This window comes from Trichosurus vulpecula, chromosome 3, assembly GCF_011100635.1.
Source record: "Trichosurus vulpecula isolate mTriVul1 chromosome 3, mTriVul1.pri, whole genome shotgun sequence".
Taxonomy (NCBI): Eukaryota; Metazoa; Chordata; class Mammalia; order Diprotodontia; family Phalangeridae; genus Trichosurus; species Trichosurus vulpecula.
Genome location: NC_050575.1, coordinates 78137669 through 78158666, shown reverse-complemented (window position 1 = coordinate 78158666; position 20998 = coordinate 78137669).

Genomic DNA, 20998 nt, shown 5'->3' with positions numbered 1-20998 from the left:
AACAGAATTAAAATCCTAAAAATAAAATTGTTAAGAAGGAGATAGGATTTGGCACAATGAATAATATGAGAGAGAAGGGAGCATTATGAGATCACTACAAATGGGATGTGACAAAATCCCTCAATTATAACACATTTTGATAAAAGGATCTGAGGTCTCTAGTTCACAGTCAGTAAGATCAAATGATAACAAAGACCATCCTTTGGCACTACATTTCTAGAATTCTTAAAGTTGTCAAGAAAGCTGAAGTTTATTGTATTCAGCAATTTAATTCAACTTTTGTTGAACAATATATATATATATATATATATATATATATATATATAAACACACACATATATATCTTTACACACACATATGTATGTATATGTGTGAATATAAGCATGTATACTGTAAGGGAAAGCAAAATGGGACTTTTTACTCTTTTTTTCTTTTGGAGTGTTTCTCAGTACTAAGGCAATCAAGTGTCTTTCAGTGAGTCTTGCCCTTTGTTTGCAGGAAGGCCCACACCCTTTTGCTAATTAGGTCACTGTGAAGTATGAAGCCTTTGAGAGGTGTGAATCCCTGGGCCCTGCAAAAGGTATATATACTCTGAGCTTAGCATTTTGCTTGGGGCTCACTCACTGGAAGAGTCTAGTGTGATTTGACCAGAGGAGATTCTGGATAGCCATTGGGCTTTAAAAAACCCAGATGTTGGTGCTTCTCTCTCTGGTAACTATGTATATAATGTCTTAGACAGACAGCAAGAAGCCTGTCTCCTGATTTGTGTTATTTTGCTCTGTTTATATAATTTCTGCTTGTAATTTCTGTTTGCATTTTCTCTGAAGTTCAGAGTGCTGACTTTTTTCCCTGAACTAAGTGAATGATATATGTTTGTTTAATTAAAGTGAGATTGTAAACCCCTTAAAGTTGCTTTCCTTAGAAAAGCAGATTAAGGAACCTGTGCTAGCAGCCCTCCTGTGTCCTAGTGTTATTGGTCTTACACCCCCACAGTAGCTGCTAGCCATGTTGTTACACATACACATATACATGCTAGGCACTTGAAATACAAGCATGGAAATTAACACAGTCCCTCCCCTCAAGCAATGGCAATACGGGTAGTATGGAAGTAAGTTGAGGTCTTGTACTTATTTAAGGAATTAGGATAGGTTAAACAGCCCCAAAAAACTGGATAATACAGACCAAAATCAACTGCCCTTTTTATTTCCATGATGGCAAAAAAGTTTTCAACTAAGTTAGCTGGGCAAAGGAGTTCAGTATGAGTAAATAGTAGAGGGACAAAATTGAGATTTATGTTGGGTTTGTGTTCAACACTCCCCACCCTCACAACCCTCCCAAAAAAGATGGATAAGGAGGAAAACTATCTTTAGCATAAGAAAGCATAGCCATATAACAGGCTGAGATGATTTAAATCATAGCCTGGGATGATTCAAAGAGCCAGAAGATAGGGGAGAAGGAAGTAGCCTGCCAGCAGGCTGCTAAGAAAGACCTGAGATCCTCATGTGCATATAACCAAAATATTAGAACCATACAGCAAAATTCTGCATAACTGGCCTAGAACCCAGGTATCCAGACACCCAAATCCAAGCTTTCAGTTTACCACAGTGAGTGACTTCTCCTTTTCTTTTCTCCCTTCAAGACATCCTTTTAATGTTCATTTTATACAAATTTAAACTGTATAAAAATGTTGGGGGAGGGGGAAGGAATGGTAAGAGATCCACATGTAGTGATTTTTCTTGAGCCCTGCTTGCCTAAAGCAAGGGAATTGATCAAGTAACCAAAATGACTTCTACATTCGAATGTATCAGTTAGTGCATGGAAGCAGTTTCTTAATTAACCTGAGTTAATTCAATTGCCAAAAATATCTCATTAATGATGGAGTAGCCTGGAGTACTGTAGGAACTAAGAGAATATAGACCAATTTTAATACTGTACTTGAAACAGCATGAGAACTTACACTGGGAGCTAATAGCTTTCTCTTCTGTTTTGATTTCTACCTGAAACCTCCTAACAGTTTTCATTTTGTATGAAGTCTGTGACCAAAGGTAAAATGCTGGGTTTTCAATAATTTCAAAGTAGGTTAAAAATGACCCTGCTAGTAGTATACTTACAAAAAAAATGACATCTCAAATCCTAACCCAAACACAACCATAAAACCAGTGGACATAAAACCCAACTCATGCCACCAAATAAACTAATTTAAAATGTTACAAGAGATGGCTGTACATTTAGAACTTTTAATTTGTCTATATATAAAATACTGAAAATCAGAGTTAAAAATGAGCATGCTAGCCAATTATACAAACATAGAACCCAGAGTCGACAATTCTCTGTTGCTGGCACTCTCCCTGCCTCCAAAAAAAAAAAAAAGAGATAGCCTTATATTTTCTGTGTTTATATTTTGTTTACATGTATGTATATAGGTTTACATATATATGTTACAACTCATGTTAAAATATATTTTAACATAGGCACATTGTTTCTCTGGATGGAATTTACATTTTCCAAGGGCAGAACAGAGACTAGTTGGTTTTTTTTTTTTGTTTATTTTTCTGTTTCTATTTGTATCCCCAAAGCCTTAGCATATAGTGAGTGTCTAATAAATGCTTAATTGATTACTTCAGGCAAATACTCAAATACTTGATTAAATTAACTTATTGCTCAATCTCTAATTACATAGGCAGTCTATGATTTAGGAAATAATCTTTATTTAGGTCTTCACACGGATTTTTTTTTCCCCATCTTCTCTCCCTTCAAAGGTCACAGCTATTATTAAGTATTAAGAGTAAGAGAACTGCCATGGGATTTTATCTTCTGAATTAAAAATGTTTGACCTCACTGTCTCCATCCTTTCCACCACCCCCAAAAACTGATAGAAAGGAAAAAAAACACTCACCACCTTGCCCCAACTTTTTGTCAGCTCTAATTAAAAGCTACATTTTGTTAAGCAAATTAGGAGTTACAATAAAGTGGAAGGAACATGTGAAATGAATAATTAACGTTGTATAGACTTCAGCATCATAATTAAGATTAAATACTGCATATATTCAAACTAGATTAGTAGAGCTATTGAAAGCCTCAATGTGCTCAGTGGGAGAGTCTATGCATTTGCTAAATAATGTTTTATGAAGAGTATTCTAAAAACATTAAGCATAAGGTTGTCATATATAAAATGATTAAAGTTTTATACAAAAGAAGCTGTAATTCCGGTAAATGAAGTAATTTCATTTCCCTGCTGTTTTCACCTTCAGAAATATACTGTAAATGAAAGTGGCTCAACGTGAAATATTATTAAAGAGAATATGAATTTCCTTGTTTCAAGTTAATGAATCTTGGATACCTAAATTTTGGGGTGAGGGCTATTTTCAGGCTTTTAACTTTGCCTTTTCCTTTGAGTTCCATGAGAGGCAACCACATTATTATTAACACTTAGAGTAATGGATTGAGATCAGGGCTTCTGTGTAACCCTAGGCAAGTCACTTAATCTCTGTGTGCCTGGGGCAATTCATTAGGGTTTGTCTGCTAATTCATAGATTGGGGTGCCTTCTGTGACAGTGGAGAGGGAGTTGCCAAAATCAAGAGATTCCACCCAAGGAGGGAAACAGAGGTCTTTTGTATATTCTCATTACAATTTATAATTGGCTTTTTAGTGAAAATATGGGTTGTACTGTGTTTTCCCAAACAAGCATTTAGGGGTTTTCTGCTCTCGAGTTTTCCTGGATACCTTCGTTTTAGTTTTATCCTGCCTTGTACCACAAGTTCTGAAAAGGCCTACATTTCACCTGAGGTTCGTTTTGTAAATTAGACATTCACATGCTTTCCCAGTATATGCATTTCATTCAGATTGACAGCTAGTAACTTTTCTGCTGAGGTTACATTTGACTCTGGAAAGTTTTATTAACTCTTTTCCCCTACTTCCTTTTGTACTGGCTTTTACAAACTGGTACTTTAAAAGAGCACACAAGTGAAAGATAAGCTTTTTTTGTCCTTTTTTTTTTTTAACATTAGCTAATGAGTACTGTTCATATTCCTTTCTGGTGCTTAACTGTTTGTCTGACTTTTTTTTTTAAATCAACTGCCTACTTTTAATCCTGATGATAACTGCAAAGAACAATTCAGACTTTGGTATCTAGAATCAAATTATAGATAAATAGAACAAACAGCAATCTTATCATCATGTTCAACGTGTTGCTGCTTGTGTGGCTTGGGGCAAGCCACTTAACCAAGCAATGTAGGGCAACGGAAAGTATGCTGACCTTGGAGTCACAGAGCAGAACTTGAATCCTGCTCTTCCACTTACTGACTGGGTGACCTTGACTAATTTATTAACTTCTTTGTGACAACTCGAAAATGCATGAAATTAATTCCCGTGTGTGTGTGTGTGTGTATGTATGTATGTATGTGTATATATATATATGTATATATATATATATATATATATATATACACACACACATATACATATATACATATATATGTACATATATATTTAGTTTTACATTTAAAAACTGTCTGCTGAGCCATCAGTGTCCTACAGTGGAAGCAGGACATGTTTGAGAGACAGCATTCATTTTTGGCTGTTAGTTAAGACTTGCACGACTTTGGCTAAGTCACTTAAACCCTCTGCTTCTTTATCTATAAAAGATTGAAACTAGATATGTTTTGAAGTCCCTCTCAGTTCTAAATCTATTATTCTATTAAATAAAAGTTTTTCTTCAAAGTGGTCAATTATTTGGTAAAAATCATTTGAGTCAAGAAGACTTCCCAAATTACACATTGGGCAATATTAACATGATAAGAAATATGCTAGAAATCATTTCTCTGAAAACTTCAGGGGTTTTCCACAGGTCTATTCTTTACTCATGAGTATTTTTTTTTTTTAGCATTTAAGCCAACAACACACACTGAAACATATAATTGGTAGTTTTATATATGAAGTCATATTTTGGTTATTGGAGATTTTGAGTTGGAAAGTGTGCCATCTAGCCTAACCCTCTCATTTTACAGACACAAGAAACTGAAACCTAGGAAGATTGTGCGACTTCCTGAAGGTCACACTGATAGTTAGGAGGAGAGCCAGGAATGCACACAATCCCTCTGACTCCAAAACTAGTACATTTTGCCTTGTACCACACAGACTATCTCCTGAGGTGGTCAGAGTAAACACAGAGTAAAATTTATTTATTTTCAAAATTGTTCTTGGGGAGAGGATAGTTAAAAAGTCAGAATTTTCCTATACAATAACACATATTTCGTCTGTTGATTTTAGAACTGTTATCTTAGCTAAGTCATGAAGTACTCTGAGAATCCTGTCAGAAAGGGAAGCATCATTAAGGAAAACATTTTGATCAAAAGGCTTTTCAGAAGCTTAGCTTATTTTATTCAAGTTCTTTTTTTGTTGTTGTTGTTTTCCTCTATTTGGATTCCAGGCCAAAGATTCCAAGTGAATCATGATTCATAAGAAATTGAGAATTTCTGAAGGATTTATATTGTCTATTTGTGGAAAAGTTATCTTTCTATTCAAATAACACTTACCACCCTTATGCTACTGTTAACCAGAAAAAAAAATGAGAAAAATAAATAGATTCGTTTCCTGGGCCTTTAATAAATTATCAAGAATAAGAAGACTTTCAGAATATTACACCTAAGAGGATATTCCAAAAGAACTTAAGCTAAATCCTGAGTTAAAAAGCAAACAAACAAACAAACAAAAAAAAAGAGTAGACATTCATTACTGGAATTGGATCCTGAAAACCTCCAAGTTCTTAGATAGGATAATAGATCCTAGGTTTAGTTAGGGATCCACCAGCTATTCTTAGGATTACTAAAAGACCCACATGGCAGGGAATTTGAGCCAACAAAACCCTAAGGAGAGAGAAAATGTGTCAAGGTCCATTAACAAACACAGTAAGCATCCTTGCCAATTAAACAAATTTTTATTTAAAAAATTAAAGTCTTTGCTGTAAAAACGTTATTGTTTATAGATTTGCAATATACATTCAAGTTGCAAGATGAATGCTAGACACTATTAGTGTAACTATAAATTAGGTTTATAGCAATATAATTGCAAGTCCTAAGTCTAGGTTGTATTAATAGTCTTTATCAATTACCATGTCATAAACATTGTTTATTGCAGCATAAATATTTATATTAATGCAATCAAACCTCAGTAGCAGTTACTTGCAGTATCATGTAAAATATAACTAATCTGTTCCATGGAATATTTAACTTTCAACTTTCTATAAATGTTGATTGCCACACCAGATAATTTTATGTGCCACCCTAATCATGTTTAAATCCTGACTCAGACAAATAAACTGCATTGTATGGAAATACTCGACACTGAAGTAGTTTTCATTTTACAAATGTACTCATTAGATAAAGGCATTTGGCACCAAGATGATTTTGTACCAAGGATTTTTGCTGTTGTTGTTACCAATAGAATCATGCATTAATGATTCCATATTTTCAATAAATGGGAACTACTCTCTTGGAACAATCAAATCAGACTCAAGCATTCTGCTTCTAATGGGAGGATGAAACAAAGGATTGGAGAAGGTTGACAAAAGTGCAGTTAGTCCAAAAACATACACATCTCTCTTCTACTTTAACTTTTCTTTTGTCAAAGCAATTGACAAACTGTATCACAATTAATTGGAATCCAATATGTGTACACTCCTAAAAATAAATATTATTATTGAACTACTGCTAAAATATGTCTCCATAATTTTCCCTTAACCTTTTATCCAATATTTGACTAATTGTCATGAAGAATACAAATGGCACCCATTCATTTCTCAGCTCCGAAACATATTCTCCTTTCTTTGTACTTTAGAGCATTCTTACTTTGTCTTAATTATTTAGTCACAATAAAATCTTCAAAATTTACAAAACATTTTATTCATAATAGCCCCTATGATTCAGGTGAAGTACTATTATTCTTACTTCATAGATCAGGAAGTTGAGACTCAAAAAGGCTTTGATTCTCAGGGTTACGCAGCTAGGAAGGCTGAGATGGCTTCTGATTTAGTTGGGTTAGTTCTCCTAATTCAGTTTCAGTGATCTTTTGAGATCAGTTACCTTTTGAGAACAACCTTGAAGGAATGGAAATAGAGATTGCTCACCCTACCCCCAACTGGTAGCTGAAGCCAGCCAGTATGCAGAGTAAGCAACTAAATCTTTCTTCCTTCCTTCTGTTGTAGGGAGGGAATCAGTGTTAGGTGACTTGCGGCATTACATTTGGTGATGGCAATAGAAATACAAAAATCAATGGAACAGTCCCTGACCTCAGAGAATCTTATATTCATTCAGTCAAGTGCAACAATATGGAATACAAAGATCTCAGAAGAGTTGAAATAGCAAGTGATTCAATAACAATAAAAAGCTGCATGTTTAGTATCTGTAAATAGACTGAAGCCTACTACCAATGAGGGCTTGCCTATGAAAAACTATTTAAAAGACATCATCGGAATGTGTACACACATGCACACACATGTATACACGCACATAAGTGTACATAAATGTATTTGTGTATACATAGTGCATATATATATATATGTATATATATACCCATGTGTATAATGTGTGTATATGTGTGCATAAATATATGTCCGTGATTTGACATGGTATACATACACATAATTGGACTGTACTTTGTGAAATTTAACCAATAAAATCAGGTCATTTCTCCAAGCATAATTTATTAATAGGGTATGTGATCTATTAATAAAGGACAGGTCAATGGAGCCAAAGATCCAGAGCAGGTTCGACCATACCTTTTATACCTAGGTATGTCTTCTTTCTGATTAACCTGACTATATATCATTGGGCTCTCCCTAGGCAGTCTCAATTGGTGGATATTTTAACGAGGAGGAGGACTAGCTCCTCCCTATTACTTCATAGTTGGGAAGGGGAGGAATTGGGCAGATCAATCTACAACTAGAGGAAATGGCTTTCAAATGTGGTTGACCTGCCCCTCTCTGGCACTTAAGTAATGGAATGTTAGCTGGTTTATGAAATCCAGCTTGCTTCTAGTAAACTTGGCTAGAAAAACATAAGCCATCTCAATCAGGCTTTTACTGGCTTGGTCTCCCTTTTTCTAGACCAGGTCACCCCAAAACTTGATGAGGAGAGTAGCTAGGACAAAGGAACATGTGCCCAGGGAAAGACCACTGTTTTTTGTTTACAGGGTAAACAAAAGTAGGCCACTAGGTAGAGAAGTGGATAGAGTCCTGGGCCTGCAGTCAGGAAGACCACTGAGTTAAAATCCAGCCTCAAATATCTACTAGCTGTGTGACCCAGGCAAGTCCCTTAACCCTCTTTGCCTCAGTTTCCTCATTTGTAAAAAGAGCTGGAGAAGGAAATGGCAAAGCACTCTAGTACCTTTGCCAAGAAAACATCAGATGGGGTCATGAAGGCTCTGACATAACTGAAAAACAAAAATAAGGGTCCCTGCCCAAATAGATGCCTGAAGACCTAGGAGTAGATTACCTTACTCAGTTACCACTTTCATAAACTTCTTGACCTTCCGAGGTTAGGGGTCTGAGGAAACAGATGGAGTTACAAAGAAATTTTGTGAATAAATAATAAAATCCAACATTAATTTTCATAGCACACATGTTTATATATTTTGTGCTTATATATACATATACATATGTATATGTATGTGTACGTGTGTGTGTGTGTGTATCAGTGGTGGGATTCAAATGAATTAACAACTGGGTCTCCACAGAACCGAGCCAAGGTACTGTCCCTGCTGCTGAGCAGGGCGCATGCCCCACCCCGCCTGCTAACAACCTGTTCCAGGAACTCAACCTAAAATTAGGTACTGGTTCTACAGAACCAGTGCAAACCGGCTGAATCACACCACTGGTGTGTATGTATATACATGTGTATATGTGTGTGTGAATATGTGTGTGTGTGTGTGTATGTTGTGAAATGAGCCTGAGTGAAATATTTAGGGAACCAAAAGAAAGCTTTTGGTGTCTTGTTTAGCTTTCCAATGGAATATTTAGGGAATCCTAATGGGATGAACAAAAATCTCAGAATGAGAAGGCATGGCTGTGTTAAAAATCTACCATGGTGGCTGAAATACCTTCTTTGAAGAGGAAACATCAAAGCAAGCAAAAACACAATTATTTTCTTGTTTATAACAGCATCATTATAGTTGAGGACACTAATCAAATCAACCCTTAGAATTTTCTTTTTTAAGGAAACAACCTGAATTCCTTTTCTCTTTTTCTCATACAGGAGCCTAAGCATCTAATTCACCTTGTGCACATTTCAGCATGGGGGCTATATGTATTGATTTACCTCATCAACGGACAAATGCATTATGTAGTATATGGATAGAGAGCTAAAAAAGCACTTGCTTCACAATAAAACGATGAAGTTGATAGTCCAGCTAATATTATCCCCATTTTACAGGTGAGGAAAGTGATGCTCAGAGATGGGTAATACTCCAGTGCTTGAACAATTATTTCAAGTTGATCGTTCTTCCCATGCTACCTCTCTGTAGTAAAATAATAATTATAATAATTGATAAAGTTGGAGGTGAAGCAAACTGCTGATGCATGCTCAGATTCTAGTCTAGTGCTGCCTTGGAAATAATTGGAGGTTGTGTGTTGAATGTTGATTAGGCATTGTTTATCTCAAATGAGAATATGGTAACAATGAGAAATGAATGGGACAAAAACCTATTTTAGACATTCAGAAAACAATATAATTGTAGATACCCGTTTATTTTACTTGGTTTTCTGTGTGTCTCAAAAATAATCAGAAGGGCAGATTTTAACCGGCCTGTAATATAGTTAAGTTCAGAGTTATTTGAGGATCAGAAAAGTTACTTGACTTGTCACGTTCATTCAGAGAATACCAACGGTAACAGTACGTAGTAGTAGTAAGAGCAGTACTGCTACTAGTAGTAGTATAACTAACATATTTACCTAGCGTTTTAAGGTTTGCAAAGAGATTACAAATGTTTTCTCATTTTATCCTCACAATTCTGGGAGAAAGGTGTTACCATCATCTCCATTTTACAGATGAGCAAAATACAACAAGTAGTTTAAGTGACTTGCCCAGGTAATAAATATCTGAGGCTAGATTAGAAGTCATCTTCCTGACTTTAGGTTCAATGCTAAATCTGATGTGAAACCTAGCTGCCTGTGGTAGCTATCAAATTTCAGATGTGGAATTCAGACCAAGGTCTTCCCATACTCACACTCAGCATTCTAACTACTGTACCATGATGTTTTACAGTATGATTCGCATTAACAAACTAATTACCATATTTACTAATCATTCCAGTCTCTTAATTTTCTTCTTTCTACTTGCCTTTCTTCCTGTTAGCAAAGGTAACAGAGGTAGATAAGAAAGAAGGAAATGTAAACTATAAACTTCTTTTGGTTTCTACAGCTATTTTTTTCTATTTCAAAATTATTTTGAATCCCTTATCTCTTCAATATGGGCATTCTCTCCAGTGGCATTAATTATAATCAACATATACCATCTTTGCTCATGTGATCCTCTTTATTGTTTTTCCATTAAATTCTCCATTGAGAACCTATACAAAATACTGCAGTTCTTTATCTCTATCGTAATATTATACAATTATGTATGATATTCAGGATTAATTAATAGGTCTACCTATTATTGCTTATGTACTGAATCAAATTTGGAAAACAACGCAACATTTTTAGGAATCTTTGAAGAAAGGACTACCTACTTTAACATCAATGATTTTCTAGTTAAGCTATTGTAGCTGCAGGTTATGGAATCCAACAATCCTATAAAAATCAAAATGCTAAGTTGTCTAGTGGTTACTGGAAAGATACTCTCTAGAGGACATATAACCAGTGACAATTTGTATGTGAGTGGGAAAACAGGACATATCATTAATGTTGTATATAGACAAAGACAAGATACGCTAGTCATATTGCGAGTTAGGGTAAAGAGGTCCTTTGGCAGAAGGGGCAAATTCAGTGCTGTTTAAAGTGAGGTTGTTTTTTTTTTAATATATGTTGCTTTCATTTGCATTTTTATCTATCTCCAATGGGCATGGATAATAGAGAACTAGCCATATTTCAATGAGTCTGTACTTACTGTCAACATATCAACTATTGCTAATTTAATTCCCCCCAGGTCCTGAGGCACATCTTCCTCAAATAAACTCAGTACAACTCAAAAATGTTCTGAACAATTCAAGAATTTTTGCATGAAATATTTCTTTTCTGACATGGGGCTTATTTCAATACTACCTTGTCATTACCAAAGTACTGGCAGATGCATAGAACTATGGGCTATTCCAGCTTCCTATCTCCTTATCCTTAAGAAGTGGGTCCAAAAGAACAGACAGAGACATTGTAGAAGGCTGACACATTTCATTCTTTCCGACATTTAGGTCAATCTGCTTTATAATTAAGAATTTTGAGTAATCATGTTACACAGCATTAAATCTTTAATTACTCACAAATTGGATGATGGTTCAGAGTAGAATTCTCTATTGACAACCTAGAATTCTAAAGCCAGAATTTCTAAATAAGCTGTGGCTGTGTGTGGGTTGGATTCTCTCAAACTAGGGCTACATTGTCACGTAGCTTAGGGATCTACAATGAAAATTTTCTCTCTGGAAAGGAAAACTTAAATGCCATCTGAATAGCTCACTAATGCAAATCAGGGGACTTTACTTTTACACTTGTTGGACAGGGTCCTAATTGCTACTATAATGTCTTCTCACGCACATTTTAATCACTAAATAATTGACGTAAGTAGAGAGAAACACAGTACATAAGAGTTAGACAATGAGTCTCAAACATATAACATTCATCCATTAATAAAATGGTGAAGAAACAGCCTAATAAGTGTTAAAATTCTAGAAACTTAAACATCAGTAATAACTGTCAGATAATTTATGCTCCTTTCATAGTTAGGGTTAAGTACTATAGCAAAAGCACTTGTTCACCTTGGAGATTATGTTTCATTTTCAACATAATCCTCAAATTAAAAAGTTATACATGTTGCCATCAGCTCTGTTTCTTATGCATAGTAGCTCCCATTGTCCTAAAGTGTCCCCTCGGGTCATCTTGCTTTGGAAGCAGTTAAAATTACTCTCATTTGTAACCTAAAACTGCAGTGTTGGAAATCAGTTAAAAGCTGAAAATACTTTGCATACTTAGAGCATCTAATTGCATGTTTCGTAGTTGTGGAAGGAGAGTTGGTCACAGAGAAATGCCAGTGAGCCAATTGTTTAAGGGAAGGGGCATTATTTTGGGATATTATTCAGGGTTATGCAGCATAATTCCTTTCCACACTAGACATGGTAAACTCAAAGTGGCAGGTTGCTTAGCTAACAGGCCTAATGCTAGACCTATTTTGTAAGCCTCCTCTATTGAAATCTACTGGAAGGTTTTACCTGGGGATTAGCTCAAATACTCAATGGTAGTCCAACTGTCAATAAAAGTTGAAGAAAGACCTTGTTAATAATGCATCCAAGAAGAATATTTGCATAAGCAGTGTTCCTTAAATTAAGCATTAAAAATGGGACAGTTGTTTAATGCCAAAGTAGTAAGCAATTGCAGTCTAGACCCCAAATCTTTATTCTACTGGTTTGTAAACAAGCTAAGAGGGGGAAAAAGCTGTCTCTAATTCCAGCTAAAAGCTTCCCACAAGACAACCCAATCTTTTGGAGGGATCTAAGTAGTTTGCATTTAACTGCCAAGACAGTTATAAACCCAGATTGCAAGAAAGGCATTTGGGATAAGGACCTCAGAAAATAAAGGGTTAGTATCTAAGACTTGCTACAGAAGTAATAGTTCCTACAAAGAGCATTTTTAAAATTCTACTGTATATCAACATTATCAAATATTAGCAAGAGTTTATTGTTTTACTCTATTTGTAAATAAATGCAAATAAATTTGCGAGTAAATGGACACTTTACTCTTTCCCCTTCACTCCATCCTGACATAACACCTTTCAAGCAGTTGGCAATTGTGTTTTTCAAAGGATAGTCCGCCTATGGACCCAGAAACTGTTCTAGAAAAATATTTTGTGAAGATAATGTTAATTTTCCTCCTTTTGGACACAACTCAAGCTTTGTGAAACTATGGAAGTACTTGTTGGGATCTAACCTCCTCAAATGAGGATGTACCACAAAAAAATCGAAGTTTCCCTGGGATATCATAGCAGGAATGAAGCTGCCATGACGTGCATTTTTGTTCTGCCAAAACATGCTTTGAAGATTTCGATGAGGAGTTTCTCCGGCTTGCCCAGAGAGCAAATCAATCTTTACCTATTGTATAAACAAAGGTCTTTGCCTCCAAAGGCATTGAAGTAATTGGCAACTGGTAGAAAGAAACTTGTTTTTCAGATGCCAAGGGCCTCAAGGGTTTAGCCAGTGGCCAGAAGATTTTGTAGGTCTAAAACAAACCAAAAAAAAAAAAAAACCAAAAAAACAAAAACAGAATAAAAAATAAAACCAAAAACTTTTCTCCAAGTATTATTAATTACCTAACATAAAGTCATATCTGGGCATGTTACTGTCACAACTTTTACTAATTGCTTTAGCTTCTCATTGAAGGATACCTTGTTTTATATGAAAGTATTCAATGATCAACTTACTGTTTGTGCTACAGATGATAAATGAAGTTAAATCATATTTAGATGATTTAATAGATAATTATATATGTTTAAATTATTGATGAAAATATAATACCAGGAAAATCTAAATAATTAATGATATACTTATGAATAATTTCTAATAGTAAAATAGATTAAGAAAATGATTTGTCCTTAACAGTTGGGTTATAAATATTTAATAACAATTACTACTGACATAGTTTACAGTCACTACAAAACTCTGATTCTGACTCATTTTTGTAATATGAATTCTCTGTTAAATATGTGTATTTATGTGTAACTTTTTTATTTAGTGTTAATATATTAAATTTTTTTAAAGGTAGTATTATATAGTAGAAAGAGAGCTGGCCACAAAAGAAGGAAGAACTAAGGCCAAGTCCCACCTGTGTTGTACATTAGATATATGGCATTGAGGAGTCTGATACTTCACCTCTCCATGTAGCACAGGCAACTTCTCTAAAACTATATTTTGGAGAATAGATGCAGATGTTCATCAAGAGAGCACATTTTTCAGCGTGGAGATCTCTACAGTGATGAAATAGTGTCTAGAATAGATCAAAACTTAAAAATGCATATATATATATATATATATATACATACATATAACATACATATATACCCCTGCCTGCAATACATACACAAACACATATGTGTATACACACATATGCATGCATATACACACATATACACTTTCTTTTGGAATAAAAGCATTGAGACTCATCATCACTGTTGTGTTTGACAGACATCTTCATAAATCCACAATATCCTCTTTTAAATGCTAAGGTTGAGAGAATAACTTGTTAACTTTGAAATGTTTCTATTTGGCTACTTACATATTTTATTACATGTTATAAATTTTACAGCCATTCAACAGAATCTACAACAATTTTTTTCCTCTAACTCCATGAATATTGGTCCTAAAGGGGAAAAATTTTGCTTGATAAGTTATCTAAGAAAGCTTAAATTTGGGGGGAGGGGTTGGGAACTGATCTGTTCTTTCCTTTGGAAAAATGCTGCACTTTTAAAAAATATAACTTTGTATTTCCACAGTGATTAGAAATGATGGGGTGCTTGGTGCTTGTGCTTGGGCCCTAATTCTAACATCACATTTCTCCTTAGCCTCTGCTTGGACCCCAGTTCTAAAATCACATCTCTTCCTAGCTTCAAAGCATTGGCCCTACCAGTCCCTCTCCAGTTCAAGGACAGCATGCCTTTGCAAAACACTTATCTCTGCCCCTGATACTGCAGCCAGCTGTACCTATAGAATTTATTCATCCAACTCCTTGTGTACTGCTAATTGGCAGTGCACTGGGACATAACAATATTTACTACTTACTGACCTTACTGATATGTATCCTAGACATAGTCTAGGTATACTCCCTTACATTCATCTTGTCTAACAAGACATGTGATGGAAGCAATGTGGATATCTCCAGCCATCCCTGACCTTTGGTTGACTTAGTGACATTTCACAGAAAAAACCACACCCCCAGGTAGCCACCCCCCCCCCCCCACCTTGGGCTATTTCCCAGTAAACTCTGGATAAGATACCTGCACAGTAGATACAAAAAGTGCATGTTCCTTTAAGAATCCCTTAACCACTCCCTAATCCCATTCCAAAACACCTAATTGACAGGTTTCACCCCCAAATCTCATATTTAAACTTTCCCTACGGCCCTGCAAGGTTGCAGGTTCCCTAAGAATTCTTGCCCTCCGTAAAGCGTAATAAATCTTTTCCACCTTGACTTAAAGAATGTTTGAGATCATGAATTCATTCCAGATGGTCTTGATCCTCTCCAGTACTGGGGTCTTTGAGGGGCACTCCCTCTCAACCCCATCTGGGAACTCCAGTCTTGGGGTTCCTGGACCTCCTTTCCCTCAACCCTCAACAGAAACATGGCTTGATCCTAGTACAGGCCCAACACATATTCGTTATGTATATTTCTGTTATCAGAAATTTGGGGAAAAAATCAATATTTTTTTCTCTATTGCCTTGCAGCTATAATCTTCAATTAATTTTATTCTATTTTGTTTCATCAAGCTAACATGAATTAGCTTAGGAAAGCAGTTCAACCAATAGTAATCAAATTGTATAATTATGATATAAGAAAATCTATTGATCAAGTCTGCCTTAGTAGATACAGTGGTAGGCCTTGGTATGGAAGACAGGTTGAAATCCCACTTATGACATTTACTAGCTTTTGAACCCTAGGAAAACCACTTAACTTTTGTGCCTCAGGCAACCCCCAGGAGTTGTGTACCAAGCCATGGAGAGGGTTGCTATCTGAGCTATGAGAAGACATTTTCACAGTAGAAATCCCCTAAGATGATGAAGTAGCAGTATCCATACTTTCCATTACTCATATAGGATTCAAAAATCCCCAATATATTATTTCAGTAGAATCTCATGTTCTGCACTCTCTTAAAATTTATACTCATTCTTACAAAACTTTTCTGTGAAGATGTCCTAGAACTACTTCCTAGATTAAATAACCTGGAGGAAATCACAAAATTTACTGTGGCTTCCTCTGAAAAAGGCTTTGTCTTCCTTACGGGCTTGGTTTTAGTGAGTTTGTTATTTACTTTTGCCTCTTTAAAGAAATGATTCTGTTATAATTTATAATTTGAAGGATAGAAGTTAAGAAGTTTAAGAATTACCAAGCATTTTAGGGCTAAGAAAAATGATTTTAATTAGAGCAGAAAATCTATTAGAAATCTGTTAGTCATTACAATCCATCACAACATTTGGCATACACACACATATATACACATACACACACTTATATACAAACACATGTACATGTATATATGTGCATATATTTCTATAATGTATATGCTTATATATGCATATACATATAGTACATAATATTGTATATATAAACATATATGTGCGCGTGTGTATATGTGCATATATATACACCTATAATGTACATGCTTACACATATCATGCATAATATTGTATATATGTATGTTTATGTATATATACACACATACATGCCCATATATGTATATGTGTATATATGTATATAAAATGCACACACATATACATATACACAGGGAGAGACAGAGAGAGACAAACAAACTTGACCTATGATTTCAATGATGTCCCTGTATCATTGCAGGTACCTGTTCTGACGCTTATATTCTTAGATAGTTGCCTGGGATAGTATGAGGTTAAGCAAGTTGCCCAGAGTCACATATTTAGTATGTATCAGAGATAGTACTTGAACTAGTCTTCATGGCTTCAAACACTCTTAAGGTCAGCTCTCTATCCACTATGCTTCACCGACTCAAAATCTCAAGAAAACTACCACCCAAATGCATCAGATGTTCTGGCTTCAATTTTAGATTTTTATTCAGTACTTACTGATACACACAGCCACACACACACATATATGACACACACATATTATATACAAATGCAGTCATGAAAGACACTAAAAAAAAATTGTACTACTTATGTAATATTGGCAAGGTGCTTTACCTCTCCCAGGCTCAGTTTTCTCATCACTAAAATAAGCATATTACTTTAAAATGTTGTTATAAATATCAACTAAGATTATTTATCCAAGAAATATTTGCAAAGAAAAAGAAGTGCTATTCAGACATATTCTGTCATTTGCATGTGATTTATTACAACTCAGAATACCTCTGTTACCACAACTACTTCCCCAAAAAACAAACAGAAAATAATTTCCTTCTTCCATGAAACCAGTAGAAATATACACAGAAAGTATTGCAAAAGTAAAATCTAAATTTAGGTCATCAGTATTACTAAATGCAAACAAATATTCAGGGTCCACAAAGTCAAAAGGGGAACATTTCCATTTAATATAATTGTATCCTTTGAAGAGGAACAACAAAGGCAACCTTTACCTAAAACATGAATTTATCAAGGAAGTTATGGTTGGTTAAGTAGAAATGATTCAATCCTTGAAGAGGTGGAGAGGAGAGTGAGAACTCCAGGTAAGAATTTGTGACACAGGAGATCAAAGTTAGGCATATAGTCTAGCATGCACCATAGATTAAAGGAGAACAGATTTCAAAAAGTCCAGACCAAGGAGAAAGGTAGGGTCTCATGGACTATTCTACAGGAAGAGTCAGCATAGGAGTGATGAATGTGTTAGAGATTTAAAGCTTGAAGTGACCTTAAAGATCATCAAAATCCAATCTTCTCATTTTGCATAAGGGGAAAATAAGAGTGACTAAGGTTAAGTGACTTATCCAAGGCTGTACAGCTAGCATCAAAGCCAGGATTTCAATCCTGGTTTCACCATTGCCAAGTTCAACATATTATCATGATGCCATATAGCCTGTCAGTCAGGAAATTCTTAGAAATAAAATTTTGAGGGCCCAAAGAGAAACAAGTCTAATGCATAGGAAAAATAAAGGAGAACTAGTAAAGAAACTGATGTGGCTATCGAGGGAACTCATTAACTACCTTAGATTTTTAAAAGACGTGCAAATATGGAAGCAAGGACAAGTAATGAAGGATAATTCCGAAAGCATAGCATAGTTCTATACTAATCATTTCAAGAATGTAAAAGCTAGAAATAAACTGAAGTTGAAAATGAGGTTTAGAACAACCATGTTGGGGCATAGTGATATTGGGGAAAAGAGTGGCATCAAAGGACTAGTACTATTTGTTGGGTGGTTGGGAAAATGACAATGCAAGATGGAGAGAAGATATAACTACCCAGATTTAATACTGTTTATTTTACTAAAGAGAAGAACCTTTGAACTAGAAAGGACAAAATAAAAATTTCTTAAAGGTATTTGAAATCTTAGAGAACCAAGGAGAAAGATGGAACCTACATACTCTTGTCATATCAGTAGGCCTAAATTAACTATATCTATGTTATAGAAATAATGAGGCAGATGTGATTGTTTAGCCATTTTCAATGATCTTTGAAAAACAAAACATCAAAACAGGATAGTTATGAGATATTGGAGAATAGTTAATATTCCAGTTTTCAGTGACCAACTGCATGTCATTTAGTTTGACTTCGAATCCTAGTTTGAATATATTATTAAAAAGGACAGTTGATTTTTGAACAAAGAGAAAAGCTCAGAGAGCCAGTGTGTCTTCTTCATCAGGAGCTGATCACACCAGACTAAGCTGATTCTGCACCCCCCCCCAAAAAAGGAATAAACAAAATCACATGGAGTTATTAGAGTGGTTGTATGAATGTTGAAGATTCTAGATATTTGTGATGCATAAGACAAAATCAGGATATTCTTTAGGACAAGGTAGACAGTTGTGGGCTAGACAATATTATACTTAGGTAGACATGAAATTAGTTGGATCGCTAGCTCTCATATAAAAGACATTAAGATTCTGAGTCAATACAACAGGTCTCTAGTGAAGTGCCCCTGGGATCTGTGATTGACCCTAGGCTACAGAATGAAATCGATGACTAACAACAATTAAATAGTACTTTGCATACGTAATGACATTTGATCCTCACAATAACAATCCAGGGCAGTTTAATGTCTCAGTTAATTTTGCTGAACTGTTTTCTTCTTTATTCTTCTTTGTTAAGAGTCACTCTAGGGAGATAGTAGAAAGATGGGCATATTTGAAAATAAAGCTGTTAATTTTTTTAAAGGCATCAGAAAATTAACCAAAAAAAAATGCTTGACAGATTGAATAGGATTTGTTTATAGGATCAAGGTTAAGTGACTTGCCCATGGGTATCCATCTAGTAAATATCAGATTAATGCACAAACTCAGATCTTTCCTGACTTCAAGTTCAAGGTTACTTTTCTTCTTAACCATCCTGTAAGGCCTAACTCAAATGCTCTCTCCTCCAGTAAAAAGTTCCCTGACCATACCAGCAGGCAATCATCTTATTTTAATTCATAAACTGGTGTGTGTGTGTGTGTGTGTGTGTGTGTGTGAACATTTACTTTGCGCAGAACAGTGTGTTAGGTACTGTAAAATACAGCATTGTTGAAGAAATATTCCTGACTCCATGGAGTTTATCGTCTAGATGGTGGCTATGACTCATACAAAAGTAACTGTAATACAATGAAAGTTCAAAAGTACCAAGTGCTATGTGAGATACTAGTTTTCTGTCATCTGATCTCATAGCATTCTGAACTTCTTTTTTTCATTTAATAGATTCTAATTTTTATTACATTTGCCTAGGCACATAGACCTATCACTTTAGTAGACAGTAAATTCTTCGAGTGTAAAGATCATGTCCTGTTTTTCTTTGCCTTTTCCGCACATCTAACAAATCACTTAAAACAATGTATATTGCATAATAGGCACAGAGCAAATGTTCATTGAATGAAAAGTAGCCATTTCATTTCTTCTTCCTCATCTTTTCTTTTACCCACTCTTCTCTTTCTTTCATGAATAACTATCATTTGCAGATGAATATATATTTTTATTACTTTGGTAGTTATTGAATAGTGATAGGAGCTAAATCTGTGCTTTTAATTGATCTGGGAACTCCCAAGTGAAGAAACTGTTTCCAACAATTCAGGCTGACATCTTCTTATGGCTCAGTCTCAGAAAATTGCTTCTCTTTCTATTGAATTAAATTGTATATTGTCTGTAAATTTGAAAAGCTTCTCCATGCCTCTAAATGTGAGCAAGGAAAGAGAATCACGTTTAATTCTTGTATATGAACTTTGTGTGATTTTGATTATCTGTGTGGGTCAGTGGCTTTCGTTAGAAAAGAAGAAAATTTTTCCAACTCTGAACTAAATGGAAAAAGCATATACTTAAAGAAGCAAGTGGATAGGAATGAACCATTTCATGACTTCATAGCAAGATGTATCAACTGATACTTAAAATGCTTATTTTAGTGTTATCTACAGCAGATTTGGTATTACAATATACCAAGGATTCATGATGTCATCAATAAGTTCAAGCAGATGGGAATCCCTCAAGGACTTAACACTTTCAGGACTTGCCATGACTTAAAGAAAAAATCACCCCCACCAGGTGATGAACCTTAAACTAGTCTACTGATGAGAAGATATATAATAGTTCATCACATACCCAAAGATTTTCCAGTTTATAATACCTGAAAGGGTTTATATTTTGAGTCCTATCTAGGATATGTAGTAGCAGTTTGTCTAAAGGCAAATCATTTAATGTATCTAATCTTTATCCATAAGACTGAGATTAAAACAATAATATGTCATTCTTGTCACATCTAAGCAATTGGAGAAATATGAATTCTCATGAGTAGGTCGACCCAATATAATAAAAATGACAATTCTACCTAAATTAGTTTACTTATTCCCTCCACTTATAGCCCTGCACTTCCAGAGAAAGAACATATATTTAATTTTGGTCCATGTTGTTTTTTTTCTCCCAACAATGTGATTAATATGGAAGTAAGTTTCC